Source organism: Lepidochelys kempii, chromosome 8 (genome assembly GCF_965140265.1).
Source record: "Lepidochelys kempii isolate rLepKem1 chromosome 8, rLepKem1.hap2, whole genome shotgun sequence".
In the NCBI taxonomy this organism is placed as follows: domain Eukaryota; kingdom Metazoa; phylum Chordata; order Testudines; family Cheloniidae; genus Lepidochelys; species Lepidochelys kempii.
In genome coordinates, this window is record NC_133263.1 from 55,057,807 (window position 1) to 55,076,984 (window position 19,178).

The 19,178-nt window shown below is 42.1% G+C and overlaps 1 protein-coding gene across 10 annotated transcripts in view; it reads left to right on the plus strand.

Moving 5' to 3' along the window:
- SMG7 (SMG7 nonsense mediated mRNA decay factor) overlaps positions 1 to 19,178 on the plus strand; it is a 102,574-nt gene that overhangs the window by 23,921 nt on the left and 59,475 nt on the right. For 2 of the 10 annotated variants that reach the window (XM_073356633.1, XM_073356632.1), the window contains exon 2: positions 13,659 to 14,110. The exons of 5 other annotated variants lie outside the window; for them this stretch is intronic. The gene's annotated coding sequence lies outside the window, so the exon portion shown is untranslated. Of the gene's footprint in view, positions 1 to 198; positions 281 to 11,441; positions 12,916 to 12,944; positions 14,111 to 19,178 lie in introns of those variants that run through there. 3 more of the 10 variants (XM_073356630.1, XM_073356631.1, XM_073356629.1) reach the window with 3 other exon arrangements.

Here is a 19,178-nt window from a genome sequence, read left to right on the forward strand (position 1 = left end):
ACATTCAAACTTTTCTAATCTTGGGAAGGCACTTTGAGATCCTTGGTCAAAAGATGATGCATATTACCCAAAATGTGCTCCATGTGAGGCAGCGGTGTGATTTCTTTTGCAACAAAGGTAAACAACAGAGTATCAATGTAAGCCAGATTAGTATTTTGAAATCACATTATTGTTTTTCACAACTTCTACCAATTTCAGCAACGCGAATGCACGTCCAAGAAGCTGGGAAAAGAGGAATATCTCCAACTTGGACTGCATCTACTTTGCACTTCCTGTAAAGGTATTTTTAGGATAGTCAATGAACAAAATTTTTACCCTGAACAAAATTTTCTCAGTAGCTAATGGGTCAGTACTGTTGTACGTTGCATTCTTACTCTCTGCTGCATGGATCCTGCTGTGTTAAAGGCACATATGTATATTGTGGAAAATTTAATTTCTAAGAGGAGTAGTGTAGAGAAAAGAAACCTGAAATAGGTCAGTTTCTGTGACTGGCATTCTACTGAACACATTGTTTTAGAAGAGCATGGATTAGCATGAATATGTTGGTGGTAGTTCTCTGCAAAAAGAGAGGAATAGAGGTGGTTGTCTAAGTGCCCCAAGAAACTCAATGCAATTAAAAAGCAGCAAAGTTTAAATTTGTTTTTAAAAACCCTCTTTACACTTACTACACAACCTGTGGAACTCAATAGTGCAGCTATATTATGGAATTGTAATAGCACTGTAATAACTCCCCTTTCCTACCCATGTTTTTAATAGCTTTCTGTTTCTTTTGATTCAGTGTAAAATGGGCACCATCTGGGGTTAGGAATGAATTTTTATCCCACCTGTAGCATTTTGTACAACACAAATTGGCCGTTTATGGATCACTACTTTGTTCTGGTATGGCTGTCCCTAATGTCCTGGGTGACAGAAACAAAGTTGCCCTTGTGGTTGACCTCCCTGTCATCTGAGCCTACACCTCCTTTTTAAGAAGTTTGACTGTGAGTTGTTCATTCTGATCTGAAATTGGGATGACCTAGCATTTTAGCATGTAGGGTGGGAGGTTCAGGGATCGTAATTTGAATGTAGCCAAGTTAAATGTATTAAAATATTGCTCAGAAGTAACCTTTCTTCTTCAAGTGATTGTCCATATGAACTCCACTCTTTGTATGCCAACTGCCTGTTTGCACAAGATCAGGTTCTTTTGGCCAGCATTGTCCATTGAAGCTGTGCCTGTGTCCTAGATGTCCTTGTGCTGCTACCCAAAGGTATAAAGAACAGAGTGGGCTCATGGCAAAGAAACAGAACCACGTCCGTGTCCAATTACTCCGTGCAATGTGTGATCTCTTGTTAAGCTTGTTAGTAGCAGGAAGTTATATAGTGTACTTAGTATAGTTTTTGTATCAAGTCTGTTGACAAATATAAAAACTTTTTAATAGTAGATTGGGGGTGGGATATGCCCAGTTCAGTCATTGTGGTGGATACAAATTCTCCATGATTAAAACCTGTCTCTTGTGTGGTGGCTATCCCACTTAGTGATGGGTGCAGTAGGTGACTCTTTTGCCTTGGTGAGGGATATATCTGGCAGGTGCTTGATCGGTGTCTTCTACAGGAGGACACAGAAGGCAAGAGAGGCCCAGCTCAAGCTCACTCTTCTGGAATGCTTGATGAGAGCCTGGAAGGGGGAAAAAAAAAAAATCTAACCAGGCCTGAGTAGTCCTCTTTGACTAGTGCTCCTGTGAGCTGCAGCTCTACTCCAAGGTCTCAGGCTCATTCTTCATCTGAAAGATTGAATCCTTTGACTACTGAATCTGATGGAGCAGCCAAGACCTCTTCCAGTGAGTTGTCAGAAAAGGATAAGAAGGAACACCATTCCAAGAGAACGCAGACATGGATCATCTTCTCTGTGTATTAAAGTGAGGTAAATCCGCACAATGCTGCCGTATTGATGCTTGGGCTGAAAGGCAGTTCACAGCCCATATTGGTTCAGCTGTGCACCAGTTGGTCTCTGGATATCCACGGGCCATTTAAAGCTTGCATCTGCACTCCCTCTGTTCTGGGGCTGAAGACTCAGCTGTTGACTTTCTCTGTACAAAAGTCATTCTCTGTACCTACTGATCTTGGGGTGACTGCATTACCAGTATCCTCCTTGCTGTCATCTGCAACTAGAGGTACTTCTGCCTCTGTATCGCTCTCTAATACTACCACAGTACCTATAAGCAATCCTGCTTAGGTTGTGCAAAAGCTCACCCTAAGACACCAGATAGGTATACCTCATCCAAGGGAGGAGCTAACCTTTTTCCTTCCCCTCTGAACATAGTAGGGAAGTATCCCAACCCTCTCATCTCATTCCCACTTTCATGACCCTGACTGGTCTGATAGGGAATTCAGAGATTGTTCGTACAGAAACAGACTTCAGGAATCTTGTGGGAAACATTTGTTCTGATAGCCGCTCCTTATCCTTATAACATTCAGTCTTGGCCTTATTAGGCTCCTTGGGGGGCACATAACCAGCTTGGAAATCCTTTTTTTTTTTTTTGCTGTCCTTCCCCCCTACCCCTGCAAGATGTAGGTTTATTTAAGAAGGTCAGTTCTAGCACCTCACAGCCATCACCAGAAGAGATTGTCTTAGGGGGTCTTCAGCTGTATAAGAACATGTTATGAGTTAGTTAGCTCTACCTAGCCATATTAGAGCTCAGGCATCCTCTGTTGCCTATTTAAAGAATGTTCCTGTTTCAGAAATGTGTAGAGCTGCTGCATGGAGCTTGGTCCACTCACTTACAAAACACTATTCTTTAATAGAGGCTCCCAGTTCATAAGCCTGTTTTTGGTAAGGCTGTCATAGAATCATAGAATATCAGGGTTGGAAGGGACCTCAGGAGGTCTAGTCCAACCCCCTGCTCAAAGCAGGACCAATCCCCAACTAAATCATCCCAGCCAGGGCTTTGTCAAGGCTGACCTTGAAAACCTCTAAAGAAGGAGATTCTATCACCTCCCTAGGTAACCCATTCCAGTGCTTCCCCACCCTCCTAGTGAAAAAGTTTTTCCTAATATCCAACCTAAACCTCCCGCACTGCAACTTGAGACCATTACTCCTCGTTCTGTCATCTGCTACCACTGAGAACAGTCTAGATCCATCCTCTTTGGAACCCCCTTTCAGGTAGTTGAAAGCAGCTATCAAATCCCCCCCTCATTCTTCTCTTCTGCAGACTAAAGAAGCCCAGTTCCCTCAGCCTCTCCTCATAAGTCATGTGTTCCAATCCACTAATCATTTTTGTTGCCCTCTGCTGGACTCTTTCAATTTTTCCACATCCTTCTTGTAGTGAGGGGCCCAAAACTGGAAACAGTACTCCAGATGAGGCCTCACCAATGTTGAATAGAGGGGAATGATCACGTCCCTTGATCTGCTGGCAGTGCCCCTGGTCATACAGCTCAAAATGCCATTAGCCTTCTTGGCAACAAGGGCACACTAACTCATATCCAGCTTCTCATCCACTGTAACCGCTAGGTCCTTTTCTGCAGAACTGCTGCCTAGCCATTCGGTCCCTAGTCTGTAGCGGTGCATAGGATTCTTCTGTCCTAAGTGCAGGACTCTGTCCTTGTTGAACCTCATCAGATTTCTTTTGGCCCAGTCCTCTAATTTGTCTAGGTCCCTCTGTATCCTATCCCTACCCTCTAGCATATCTACCACTCCTTCCAGTTTAGTGTCATCTGCAAACTTGCTGGGGGTGCAGTCCATGCCATCCTCCAGATCATTAATGAATATATTGAACAAAACCGGCCCCAGGACTGACCCTTGGGGCACTCCACTTGATACTGGCTGCCAACTAGACATAGAGCCATTGATCACTACCCGTTGAGCCCGACGATCTAGCCAGCTTTCTATCCACTTTATAGTCCATTCATCCAGCCCATACTTCTTTAACTTGCTGGCAAGAATACTGTGGGAGACTGTATCAAAAGCTTTGCTAAAGTCAAGAAATAACACATCCACTGCTTTCCCCTCATCCACAGAGCCAGTTATCTTGTTATAGAAGGCAATTAGGTTAGTCAGGCATGACTTGCCCTTGGTGAATCCATGCTGACTGTTCCTGATCACTTTTTCTCTTCTCCAAGTGCTTCAGAATTGATTCCTTGAGGACCTGCTCCTTGATTTTTCCAAAGACTGCCTTTATTGTTTAAATAGGAATCCTAGTACCCACCTCCAAGCATACAGAGACAACAGCTTGTTCGTCGCCAAGAGTGGAATCCAAGTGATTCTGTCTTCAAGTGATTTTCCACATGAAAAAAGAACAGTAACTGATTTTTCAAGATATGTTGTCCATGTGGTTTCCACAGCCTGCCATCCTTCCCCTCTACTCTACAGAGTTCTAATACTTTAGCATTTTGAATTGGCAAAGGCACTGAGGAATGGTTGGGCCTGATCTGCCCTTCATGCGCTCAGATTGTGGGAATTCAAGAACATCTAGGGTACAGATGCAGCGCCAATGGACGCGGCTGGCCAAAAGAATCCAGTTTCATGTGCATAGAGCACATGTGTACCAAGAGTGGAATCCGTGTAGACAATACATCTCTAACAACCACAGTTACTGCAAGGTAAGTAACAGTTCTTTTGCAGGTGACAGTCTGGGTGATTAACCCAAGAAAACGGACAGTTATAGTAGATAGGACGAAGGTATGGAAAGTATGTGTGGCAGGCATATTAGAATTTTGAGATTAATTTGGGCATTTGCACTCTATGATAGACAACTGCTTGTGTGGTTTCAGGTTTCCAGGAAGATTACTGAATGCTTACAAAACAGGTTCCTTAAATCTTTTATGGACTTGCAAGAACTTCATGGGAAAGCTTTAATGTATGAAAGGTTTCATCTTTGATAATGCCGTGCAGTATTTTTGTTTATAGAAGTAAACAACTGTTCAATTAAATTGAAAGGCAAAACATTTAAAACTGATAAAAGAAAATATTTTAATGCAATGCCTAAGTAACCTGTGAAACTCATTGTCACACCATATTGCTAAGGCCAGGAGCTTGATAGGATTCAGAAGAGAATTTAGACATTTATATGGATAATTTTTAGGAGGACTTAAACTCCATGTGCTACAGGACATAATCCGAGTACGGACTGACAAGAGTTCAGAAGAAATGTCTCCTATGGACACGTTATTCCATTCCTTCTGAAGTTTCTGGTACTAGGCACTGTCATACAAGACTTAGAGGAACTATTGGTTTGATCCAATATGGCAGCTCTGATGTAGTCAGCAGCCCCATGGCGCTTCATGTAATGCGGGGCCACTGGGACCAGGCGTCCCAAGAAAGGCACCTTTGAAGCTGGGAGGAAGATATTATCAGGCTGGTTGGTAGTGATGCAGATTGTTTTCTATTTACACTTTGCAGAGTTACTGTGAGTTCCTCTCAGATTTATTGTTGATGAGACGGAGGGCTGGTTATGTGTTTAAAATGGAGATGATTTTGTGTTAACTGACTTAACAATTATTTAAAGAATTAAAATATATTTCAGGTGAGAACATAACCTATGAAAGCACCGGGAGTTCTAAGGAACTTGTTCTCTATTTTTGCCTTTTGACATGACTTTATTTTGTGGGCGGGGGGGGGGGAGATAAATTACTGTGAGCTGTATTATTAACTTCAAGGTTAGCCTTCTGTTACCTCTCCACAAGAAAGACTATAGCTTTCTGCCCACATGTATACCAAACAAACTGCCATACGTCTCTTCATCTACCACTTTCTAAGAGACCAGGTAAAATTCAAAGAACATGTGCGAGTATTTCACCTGGTAAATCAGATCTAATTCAGATTAGATTATGAAAAATGTGAATTTAGAAAAATGGATTGTTGAATGTTAACTACCTGACAGTATCTTTGATAGAAAGGTGTTGAAAGCTATTCTAAAAGTGTTTGTAGGAAAAATTAATGTAAAAACTTTCATGAGGATTGGGCTGCTCTCTCATCCTGTCACTGTTAAAGTGTGACATGTTTCTCAGTCTGACTTCAGATTTCAGTCCTGAAATCAAAATATTTCCCTTTTTTGAGTCATAATACTTACTAAGTTCATGAAAAGGCATCCTTTTGTTACATTCACTAGTTTAGACTGAGGTTGTGTGTTAAATTTTGCCTATATCAAATAGGATCTTTAACTAAATTTTAAGCTTACAATTTGTTTCTTTTCAGCTGTCTAAACAGATCCTTTTGCTTTGTTCTAAACCACCAATTTGTTTTAAAAGAACAAGTCTAGGCAACGACTTCATGGGCACGCTAATGTATGTATCTGAAATTCATACCGGAAGAGCACAATTTTTTTTGTTACACACTAATATAGAATTAAAAACAAGTAACAAAATCCAACTAAGTTTTACTTTGGGAGTTGCTAGCGCACATCCCCAGACTTGAGTGGGGAACAATGCCTACAACATAGATCAAAAACTTCCAGATACGGTTGTTGAACCATACTTCTCTAAACTTGTACATAATAGAAATAGGAGATAATATGAAATATTCCTGCATCATAACTGGTTCTCTTGTATTTGCTATAAATTATAATATATAACTTGGGTTCTGAGGAGACATGTAAACAGACTTAGTTTGTACTGGAAACAAATAGTTTTTCTCCCATAGAACGTGATGGGATGTCTGGATACAATAATTTGATCCCTGATGTTCAAATAAACTTGTTTATAAAGCATCTCCTGATGAAAACTTTTGTACAAAATAACAGCCAGAATTAAATAAAATAAGTCAACATTCTTAAAAAAATGCCAGCAACAAATGGAGGGAATCTAATACAGGAAACCAAATGTCAGTTCAGTGGAATAAATGTGCGACCACCAGTGGTCGTATTAAACGCTGTTAAAGTGGGTGTGTAGTTTTTACATGTCCTGAGATGGGGTGTCAAAGGGAATTGATCTCCTCCATACCCTAGAGCCCACAAGAGCAAAGATATGATCAGGTCATATCTCCCTCCAGAAATGAGGTGCTTTAGATGGTCATTTACTAAGCCAGTAGAATTATAGTGCTTTTATATTTTTCAAATTAGTGTAAAACCACAAATTAATTAAACCTCCTAATAGCCTCCTAATGGTCACTTTGCTTTCCATTCCTGGGAATTATTTTTGATTCTGAGATGAAAATAGTAGTGTGGCTGACTGGGCTTCTAGCCCTTGCAGTTACTTGGGAAAGGCAGAAAAACAGAATTGTGGACAGAAGGAACAACTGAGTTCCTATCTAGTTCAGCCTCTGACTTCTTGTGTGTATATACCCTATTCCAGTTCAGATTTTATTACATTGCATTATAACTAGGGCTGTTGATTAATTGCAGTTAACTCACGTGATTCACTCAAAAAAATTAATCACGATTAATTGCAGTTTTAATTGCACTGTTAAACAATAGAATACTAATTGAAATTTATTAAATATTTTGGATGTTCTTGTTACATTTTCAAATATATTGATTTCAGTTATAATACCAAGTGTACAATACTCACTTTATATTGTTTTTATTACAAATATTTGCACTGTAAAAATGATTTAAAAAATAGCATTTTTCAATTCACCTCATACAGGTACTGTAGTGCAATCTCTTTATTGTGAAAGCGCAACTTACAAATGTATAGGTTTTTGTTACATAAGTGCACTCAAAAACAAAACATTGTAAAACTTTAGAGCCTACAAGTCCACTCAGTCCTACTTCTTGTTCAGCCAATCTCTAAGAGAAACAAATTTACAGTTACGGGAGATAATGCTGCCCCCTTATTTATAGTGTCACGTGAAAGTGAGAACAGGCGTTTGCATGGCACTTTTGTAGCCAGCATTGCAAGGTATTTACATGCCAGATATGCTAAACATTCGTATGCCTCTTCATGCTTTGTCCACCATTGCAGAGGACGTGCTTCCATGCTTGTTAAAAAAATAATGCATTAATTTAATTTGTGACTGAACTCCTTGGGAGAGAATTGTATGTGTCCTGCTCTGTGTTTTACCCGCATTCTGCCATATATTTCATGTTATAGCAGTCTCGGATGATGACCCAGCATGTTGTTCATTTTAAGAACACTTTCACTGCAGATTTGACAGAATGCAAAGAAGGTACCAATGTAAGATTTCTAAAGATAGCTACAGCACTCGACCCAAGGTTTAAGAATCTGAAGTGCCTTCCAATATCTGAGAGGGACGGGGTGTGGAGCTTGCTTTCAGAAGTCTTAAAAGAGCAACATTCCAATGTGGAAACTACAGAACCCGAACCACCAAAAAAAGAAAATCAGCCTTCTGCTGGTGGCATCTGACTAAAATGATGAAAATGAACATGCGTTAGTCTTTACTGCTTTGGATTGTTATGAGCAGAACCCATCATCAGTATGGACGCATGTACTCTGGAATGGTGGTTGAAGCATGATGGGACATGAATCTTTAGTGCATCTGGCATGTAAATATCTTGCAAAGCCAGCTACAATAGTGCTATGCAAACGCCTGTTCTCACTTTCAGGTGACATTGTAAATAAGAGGGCAGCATTATCTCCCTTAACTGTAAATTGGTTTCTCTTAGCAATTGGCTGAACAAGAAGTAAGACTGAGTGAACTTGTAGGCTCTAAAGTTTTACAGTGTTTTGTTTTTGAGTGCAATTATTTTTTGTACATAATTCTACATTTGTAAGTTGCGCTTTCATGATAAAGAGATTGCACTAAATACTTGTATTAAGTGAATTGAAAAATAGTATTCATTTTTCCAATGCCAATATTTATAATAATATAAAGCGAGAACTGTACACTTTGTATTACGTGTTGTAATTGAAATCAGTATATTTGAAAATGTGGAAAACATCTAAAAATATTTATAATAGTATTCTATTGTTTAACAACACGATTCATCATTATTAATTTTTTTAATAGCTTGACAGCCCTAATTATAACTTTACTAAAGAGAGAGAAGATCCTAGTTCCTTATATATTATCTTTAGGCATTTAAATAGCAAACAATTTCCTCCTTTCCAAGGTGAATAATTTGTTAGAATATATCTTATCACTCAGTCTTGTCTCATAGAAATTGTCGTAAATGTATACATCTTTGCACTCATAGCTCTTCCTCTATATTTTAGCTTTAAAAAAAGTAACTTTGGAAGGGAGGTCATGTTTATGTTGGGAGTTCTAAGGGAGATAAAGCTTCTGTTATAGCTGGTATTTTACCTGTTTCAATTCAACCTGCTCTGAGTAGGCTTAGATGACCTGGTGGTAAACCTCAGGAGCTGCAAGAGGCTTTTTAGCAATATTGGAAAAGCTAGTATAGGCAACTGGGGAACAACAGTGGGGATTTTTTTTTCCCTCCAAAAAATCCCTAGCATGGATAAGGTATTAGAAGGATTTCAGTGGCCATGTAGACTGAAGGCTTGTCTACATGGTGGGGTTTTTCAGATTACCTTTGTGTGTGCTCTTGCAGAATAACTATTCCAAACGAATTGCATCCATACAGCTCACTCTTGCCTGCTACCCCCATGAATCAATGCATACACAAGGCACTAATCTTGTTTCAAAATAAGCTCTTAGTGTTCTGGGCAGGTATCCCCTGGTGCTTTGCCCTGTTGCTGGGTTCTATGTATTATGGGGATTTTGTGTCAGCATGTTGTGGGATACCCACTGGAAATCTGGGATGTAGAGGTCATAGCAACAAATTGTTGAGATTCCTCTGAACACATCCCATGATTGATTCTATCTTGCGAGTTAGCAGCACTTTCTAACTGCTGTCAGCCAGCATGGAAGGAACACATCTGCATCCCACAGTCCATGCATACATTAATACATAGATGGTGCTGTGCATGTATTTGGAATCATGCATCCAGGTGGCTTCGGCAGCCAGCTGCCACACTGGCAAGTCGTTTTCAGCAGAGCAGGCAGAGGAGGATGAGATCAAACAGTTAATTGTGTGTAAAGCTTTCTTGGAACATCTTCATTCCATTGAGTGCCATTTCTGGGTTTGAGAAACCAACTCCGGTGGTAAAGGATCATGATGCTGCCCAGAAGTCGAAGCAGAATTTTGGGATGACAAAGAGCACTTTTCTAAAGATCCGCACAGAACTGTAGCGGCATCATACCATTGTGAGCTCTCTCCTCACTGTGGAGAAGAATGTGGCATCAGCATCTGGAAGCTTGTCACCTATGATTAGTTAATACCAAATTGCTCTTGGTTGATAGCTGGTAGATCAACTGTTGGGATTGTTGTCACGGAGGCATGCACTGTTTATATTAAGAAGGTGCTGATGGCATGAGTCATTCATCTTGGCAGCACACAGCAGGTTATTGATGGATTTGCACAGCTAGGGTCCCTGAAGTGTATTGGTGGGCCATTGATGCGACCCATGTGCCTATTCTTTGTTTCCCTCTCCCCGACCAGGCCTCAGAGTTCATAAACAGAAAGGGGTACTTCTCCACGGTGCTCCAGGGCCTGGTTGATCACTGTGGCAGGTTCACCAATGTGGGATGATCTGGAATGGTCCATGCTGTTAGGCTCTTTGGAAACTCACGCCTGTTTTTGTTTAATGAAAAATGATGATTTTGGTCCCAGGACCACTGTGAACATTATGGGTGGTCTGATTCCTCTTGTCATTCTTGTAGACCCAGTTTACCCTCTGTTTCACTGGCTTATGATGCCTTTTACTGGACACTTGGATAGGAGAAAGGACCTGTTCAACTATCCCTGAATAGTTGCAGAATGACAGTGGAAATGTGGTATTTTTATGAAACTTTATTGAACGTTTGTCAAAATAATTTTTTATTGAATGTCAGGCAGTGCAAATAATAAAAATCAGTTATTGAACAAAAATTATTATTCATTATACCATGACAGACGGTGCAAATTGTATCCAACATTGAAGTGCAGTTGTGCAACACGTGACTAAATACTGAGTACATGTATATCAGTGCTGTCCAGAGTCCAGAGTTCTGCAACTGATAGCAGTCCTGTTATTGGAGGTTGGTGTCGGGGGCAGAAGCTGGGGGAGTTGAGAAACAGAACAAGTAGTTATTATAGGTGATTCAAGTCTCCATGGCAACAATGATAAACTCTTGTTCCTCAGTTTTGGAATACTATTTCAGTAATTTTTTCCCAGCCTGGGTAGAGTTTGGAGATGGTAAGCAGTGTTTCACCGTATTTCCCTTTTGCGTAGTAATTCAGTTTTAATCCTAGGAGGTTGGTACAGTGGGTGACGGGGGATTTGTGCCACTTATAGGCATGGGCGAAGGGTCTGAGGTGGCCTGCAGGATTTTGGAGGCTTGCGTGGGGTGGGGAAGGTTGAGGGCTCTTACATTTTAACAGGCTATGTTAATTTCTAACTGATGCCTAGTTTCTTTTTTTCGTGTAACCATTTCTGCCTTTATTGCCTCCTAACTTGTACTCAGTTAAAATCTGTCTCTTTGTAGTTAGTTAACTTGTTTTATTTTATCTTATCCAATGTGTTTGTTTGGGAAACTCCATTTGGGGTAACTAGATGTGTGCTTATCATGTCTATTAATAAAATGATGGGCTTTATATAAGTTAGTTATCCTGGAGAGGGCTGGGCAATACAGGACATATATTTCTGGGGGTAAATCTAGGATTGGGGATGTGTTGGGGTCACCTTGCAATATGCTCAAGGCTGATAAGAGCTAGTGTGACTGGATGGCTGCAGCGTATGCGCACGTAGCTGGGAGCGACTTGCATGCTGGAGGCTGTTTGTGAGCAGTCCAGTCTGGAGGCTACAGCAGCAAAGCAGTGTAAAGTGCATCTGAGGTTTGCGGTCAGGAGTGACACAGCTACTCATTGGTCTGGATTGTACCCTGGGTATGTCACAGCCCCAAAAAGAGGGGGATAGCCTGTCTCACCCATAAATCAGACACCTGTATTTGCAACAGCTATTCTGACTTGGAGATGAGAGAGAAATTATGAATGATGGTTAATACTACCCACAGATAATTCCTTGGAAGTCTAGGAAGAGGGATTTGATTTTAAATATACTTGGGCTTGGTCCTCACTGCAAAGTTAGGGTGATTAAGCTGCCTGGCGTCAGCCTACTTGTGCATGTACCTGAAGTTAAATTGGCCTCCCACCGATGTATGTGCGCTGTTCTAGCAGTGCAGTAACTCCACCTCCCCAAGGGGCCTTGAGCTAAGGTCAATCTACTGAAGTCAAGCCAGTGCGAGTATAGAGACTACATTACTTACGTTGGCCCTAACAGTCCTCCAGCAGCTGTCCCACAGTGCCTGACACTGATCGCTCTGGTTGCAGTTGTCAGCTCCACTGCCCGGGAATCCTAAATGCTAGAAGTCCCATATGCCTGCGCCGCGCCCTTCCCCCTCCCCCCTGCTTTTTTTTAAAGTCCTGCAGTTTGTTTGGTTTTTTTTAAATGCCTTTTCCTGATTGTCTGGCTTGCCGAGCACACCTAGCAGCTGTCCATTGTTATGTGCCACTGATCATGCCAGCTATCCGCTCCAGATGCACTGTGGCTTGGAGTAGACAGGAAATATTGGGTAACCTGATTGGACCAGGAGAAGAGGCTCATGCAAGCACAGCTACGGACCAGCTGTAGAAAAGTGGACCTATAAGAGCAGATTTAATGGGGGATGCAGGAGAAAGGTTACAACAGGGAGAGGCAGTAGTGCCACATGAAAATGAAGGAACTGCATCAGGCATACCAGAAGGCCAGAGAGGCCAACAGTCCATCTGGTGGTGAGCCACAGACCTGCTGCTTTTATAAAGAACCGCAAGCCATAGTTGCAGAGACTCTACTACCACCCAACAGACCACCATGCATACCTCCAAAGAGCCCGAGTCACAGGCCCCTGGCATGAACAGCGAGCAGGAGGATGGAGGATATGTGACCAGCACCTGTTTGAGACTGCACTGCAGTCCTGGCAGTCGAGCATGGGCGAGCCTGCTGCAGGGAAAGGAACCTCAGGTAAGTGTGCGACTGTATTTCCTATTACAATGATGTACTGATGATGCCCACAGCTTAACAGGACACAGCTATTGACTTTTCATTAATTTACCCATATTAGATGAGATAGCAGTACAACAAAGAGAGGTAGAGTTATCTGCTTTTCATTCCTCTGTAGAGTTAAGCAAGGGGGCCACACGGAGCTGTTCGTTTTTATACACGGGAATGTCCCTGGAATCCTCCTGAGATATCTCGATGAAACTTTCCTGGATGTACTCTGCAGTTCTCTCCCGAAGGTTTCTAGGGATGGCAGCCTTATTTTTTCCTCCACAGTAGAACACTTTCCCATGCCAGTCAGTGATGACTTGGGCAGGCACCATTGCAGTACACAGGCTAACAGCATACAGTCCCAGGCAGCTTTGGGACTCCAGCAGCAGCTGTGCTCTGTATGCCTTTGTTACTTCAGGAGTGAGATATCCGCTAAATCACCACTACCTGTGAAAAATGGTGCCAGTATTCAGTGCCATTGCCTATACTCATAGTTTTATGCAACCTAGCTATTCTCTCATTTCCCTTCCCCCCGGCGGGCCATACTAACAGCAATCATGATGAGTAGCACTGTGCACAAGCACTCCGAAGCAGAAATGTCAATAAGCATGTCTTGTTTAAAACTTTAGAGGAGCAAGGGAAGGGAATTCTGAATCTTAACTTTCACTTTCCATTGTGACTGTATTGACAGTAGTACCTCTGTGTTTTATGTGCAGCTGCTCCGTTGTGACATCAAGGGGTTTCTTCCTCCATGCCTGCAGATCCAGAGCCAGATAGAGAGTAGAAAGAAGAGGACTTGGGATGACATGTTTGATGCAGTGCTGGCTTGCAGGATCTCCTTAGACTGTGAGTAAAGGGCCTGAACATTGCAGACATCCTGGAGAAAGGCTAGACAGGAAAAAGGAGAGGGAGATGCATCAGGACATAATGGAGCTTCTCCAGCAACAAACAGATGCTGCAGACTCTCTTGCAGACCTACAGGTTCAACAGTCCAAGGCTCGTCTCTCTTTTTTTGTAGTCCAATGAGAACTCCATTGCAGCACCTCTTTAAACATTCCACATTTCTAACCCTACCATTCCATCCTGGGGCAACATTAAGGACAGCCACAGCTTCACATGCTCTGACCTGTGAAAGCCACGGTTTGGTGTATGGATAGCTAAAATGGACGTGAGTGTTCTTTCCCTTTAAGTTCTGTTCCATTAATATATTACATTTTTAATGTATTTGCTTTTAAATTGCACAGGCTTTTTGGTTTTTTGCACTGGTTTTGTTACTGAATAAAATTCTATTATGTGGAAAAGAATTCATCATTAGTAGTTCACAACATATGCTGCAGAGTTCCTAGCAGTTCAGAAAGCACCTATTCACTTGTTACTGTATAGCGTGACACAACACATTAGATCAGTGACAGTGTAATAATCATAAAAGGACAACAACCACTTCAAAATTAATAGGTGCATTGGCAGTGTTCTATAGCTGTACACGAAGCACCAAACAATTCCTAAGAGGTCCTAAAATAGCAGGGCCAGGTAGATCACAGTACAGTACAATGCAATACTGTGGATCATTGGGTAAGTACTCTTTCAAAACCTCCCTGAGCCATATAGCTCTGCAGTGAGCTCTTCTAATCACCCTTGTGTCTGGCTGTTCACTCAGCAAACAGCAGGCATCTTTTCCCCATTTGCTTCACAAATGTTGTTCAGGACACAGCAGGCAGCTATAACCATTGGGATTTTTTTAACTGTCTTGTGAGTAAATAATGCCAGTTTCCTTCAGTCTACCAAAAGCACATTCAGCTGTCATTCTGCACCTGCTGAGCCAGTGGTCGAATCTTTACTTGGTGCTGTTGAGATGGCCAGCATGTGGCTCCCTGAACTGAGGGATTAAGCGGTAGACTAGGTCCCCTAGGATTACTATTGGCATGTCAACATTTCCTCAACTGGCAGATTAACATTGGCAAAAAAGTCCTTGTTTGTAGGTTTCTGAACTGTCCTTTCTTCTTAAAGATCCACATGTCATGCACCTTCCTAACTAGCCAATGTTGATGTCAGTGAAGCGTATCCGGTGCTCCACCAACAGTTGCAATACCATAGAAAAGTACCCTTTTCTTTTGTATTCTGTGGCAAGATGGTCTGATGCCAAAATAGGGATTTGCATTCTGTGTGTTGCTCCACTACAGTTTGGGAATCCCATTGCTGCAAATCCATCTACTATGACCTGCACATTGCCTAGAGTAACAGTCGTAATGGCCTTGCACACAGAACTACCCCCACAGTGGATTTTCAAGCTTCAAAATTTTTTCCTGCTGACTGCTAGCAATCTGACATTGCAAGTTTCCACAATGCAATTGCCACTTGATTCTTCACTGTCAAGGCAGGTTTCATTTTGGTGTTCCTGAGCTGGAGGGCTGGCACAAGCTTGGCACACAGATCTAGGAATGTGACCTTGCTCATCATCCCAAGCCTGCATTTCAGTGCAATCCCACCAGTCAGTTTTCATTTCTTGGGCTCAGAGGTGACACTCCACTATCTGCAGCTGCTCCATGAATGCCACCAACAGCCTCAAATTGGTTCTCACTATGTTGCACAGCAGTCTGTCCTCCAAGAAATCATAATGTTCCACGCTGATTTTGGTTTTTAAGATGGCTGTGCAAATACTGGAGGATCATGCTATTGCGCTCTGTACCTTGGAGTAACACCCTATGCCCCTATGTTCATCTTTATAAAATGATTGTGTGGTATCCAATGCAGAGTTTGTCACGTTGGGTGTCTTTGGAAGTCTCATCATGCACTGAACATGGTTCTTATAGTGATGTTGTAGCAATTGTTACAGTAATCAGGTTTCAGAGTGGTAGCCGTGTTAGTCTGTACCAGCAAAAAAAGCAAGGAGTACTTGTGGCACCTTAGAGACTCCAAAATTTATTTGGAACCTTATGCCCAAATAAATTTGTTAGTCTCTAAGGTGCCACAAGTACTTGGGTTTTTTTTGTTACAGTAATCTTATAGGTTATACTTTCATGTATATAGTTATGAGGCTGAAAATGTATTCTCATGGCTTAAAGCAAGCCCATGCAAAAACTCTCCAAGAACAGAGAGGCAGTTCACACCTCGTCAGGGCATGGATGGGACAAACCCAGCCCAGCCTCACAGGAACAATGGACACTGGCTTAGGCAGCAACAAAAGAATCTGTTAGACCCTTGAGGGAGTCACTCCTTCCTTCGGTCAGTTTGGGACTGCAATGAGGTAATGCTCACCTGACTCTGATGTGGCGGTGGGGGGGAGGCAAAGCCAAGAGGAAAGAAAGGACATTATAAAAGGGAGAGACATTTTGCCATGCTCTCTCTCTTCCACCTACATCTACAGACACCACCACCACCACCACCACCAAGCGACTGAAATGATCAAAGGGGAGAGCCTGGCTGAAAAGTAACCAGCCAGCCTGTGGTGAGAAGCACCTCAGTTTTTTAAGGACATTGAAAGTGTTAAGATCAGCTTAGAATGTGTGTTGCTTTTATTTCATTTGACCAGATCTGACTTGTTATGCTTTAGCTTATCAGTCTGTCTTTATAGCTAATAAATCTGTTTGTTTGTTCTACCTGAAGCAGTGCGTTTGGTTTGAAGTGTGTCAGAGGCTCCCCTTGGGATAACAATCCTGGTACATATCAATTTCTTTGTTAAATTGACGAACTTATATAAGCTTGCAGCGTCCAGTGGGCATAACTGGACAGTGAAAGACGGAGGTTCCCAGGGTTGTGTCTGGGACCAGAGATATTGGCTAGTGTCATTCGGTTGCTAGTAGCTGGGAGCAGCTTACATGCTAGTGGCTGTGTGTGAACAGCCCAGGAGGGGGGCTCTCACAGCAGAGCAGGGTGAGGCTGGCTCCCAGAGTCAAAGATTGAAGTGACCTCGCAGAGTGGTCTCCAAAGTGGGGTGCGCCAGAGGATCCCAGGAGGAGCGCTGCCAGACAGCACTCTGCCGTTTTTTTTTTTCTTTGGCGGCAGCTCTGCACGCCTGCGGCAGGTCTTCCCTTCTTCTTTCTTCGGCGGCACGCCTGCGGCAGGTCTTCCACTCTTCTTGCTTTGGCGGCATCGGGGGGGTGCGCGATCCAAAAACTTTGGAGACCACTGACCTACCAGATCACCAGTCCAGATAACACCGGAGGCGAATATCACACATGTGTCCTGTGTTTGCAATGCTTATGACAATATTTCAGAGCTGTGCAGTCTCCAGGCTTCTGTCAAAGATGGCAGACCGCAAAGAAGGCCATGCAGGTTTGTGGGATTTTTTTTAAAAAGGCGCAAAAATTATGGGATATAGATAACATGTTGGAATGGAGACAGTTGCATGCTGGGAAGCTGACCTGTTACTCCCAGTCCCCCTGTGCAACTTTTTTCTGCCCCACTGTGCTTTGCCAAAACGTCTCAAAAGAAAGTGCATTGGGCGGCGGTGGGTTGCACACTGGGTTACCTACTCATTATGCTTGGCACTTCATATTGACACACTCCTAATGAGTACATGCGGAGCCAGTTCGAGGAGCCAAGTATGCATGTGCACAAGTGATACACTAACTGCAGTGGCTTTATGCCGATGTAACTTGCGGTAGCAAAAGTTTGTAGTATAGACATGCCCTGATATTTAAGAAATTTCCATTGCCTATTTTATAAACTTGTACTTTGTTAGGGCCTGCCCTCAAAATGTGGATTCCATTATGACAAGTATAGGGACTTAATAAAAGAATAGAGGTTTTGTTTATTTCAAATCATAAATGTAGTGTTCCAAGATGGGCAGATAAGGTTTATTGAAATATGCTGTACCAGTGAACACATTTTATTAATAGTTGTTTCTTGTGTTCAATATTAAATGGTAGTAATTATTCTAAGGTCAAAGAATTGACATAAATTGGTAATTGACTTGGTGAAAACTGATCTTTGGAAATGAGTTAGTCTTAACAATTAACATTAAGAATGAGTTATTTTTTTCTGGGTATTAAACTCAAGGGTGAGTCAATATAGCTAGTGTTATGATGTACCTATAAGATGCAATTAAAAAAAAAAAAAGGTACTTTATCTCTAGTGCGAAACAGAAGAACTAGATGCATCTGCCATATAGACACATAATGGAGGCTTTGATTTGGGACATTTAGTGGTTCAGAAATATTCTTCCTACATATTGAAACTGTAACTGTTCTTACTCTTTAAGGGCTTGTCTACACAGGAAAGGTTCACTAGTTATTGTTGTATAGGTACATCAATTATAATTTTTTCGAGTGTCGTCTGCATATTCACACTCGTGGAATGCGCTGACCTGATCAGCTCAGACAGTGGAACCTAATCTTAGAGCACTCATGCATCCTTCCTACCTCTCCTCTCCTACATTCCTGAACGTTCTGAGGGCAAGGCTGTGAAAGGGGATGTGGTGCCTTCTGCTTGCTGCCTCAGTTCCTTCCAGCCACACCAGCAGATAGATCTGGAGAGATTCACATCTATCCCATCAGGATTCTTCTATCAAAGAATTTAGTGGTTTACTTTAGTGTAGTTTTTAGTGTCACTTTAATGAAAAGGTTAGTTGGTTAAGGAAAAGGGTTTTTTTATTATAATAGATAGTAGTTAATTTTGGTTTTGACGACTGGTTCCATGGCAGATCTGAAAGTTCAGACTTGTTTTTGAAAGGTGCAACTCTTGTCTTGCCGTCTTTTTCTGGTGTTGGATGCCCACACAAAATGCCTTGGGCAGGGTCACTCTCCTTAAAGATGCTCTGTCTGTAGCACACTTACCCTGAGGGAATGCAAGGAATGCGACAACAGCCTGTAAGTCTTATTGCTTCACGAATCTCTGGTTCTAGAGCCTCTTGAACCCGACACATCCAGGGGATCCCTATTCATGATGAAAACGCCTATGTCTGCTCCTTACACCTCTGGCATTAAGAGCACTATGTAGAAGGTTTCAATCTCTGCCCAAGGATCAAGATCCAGCACCTCAGTGTAGTCAGGCCCCCCAGATCATTAGACTGACCTTAAAGGCACTTGGACTCAGTCTGTTTCAGCCTGTAAGATGAAGGCCAAACCACGGGAGAAACCCCTGGGATCTTTCTACTTCAGTTCCAAGACAAGAAGGCTTGTGTTAGCAGGGACAAATTGAAATTGAGGGAATCCTCAGATCGATTGCATCTAGACTGGATAACATCAGATCCTAAATCAAAAACTAAGATTCTGGTTCAAGGTATATCCCTGCCTAAG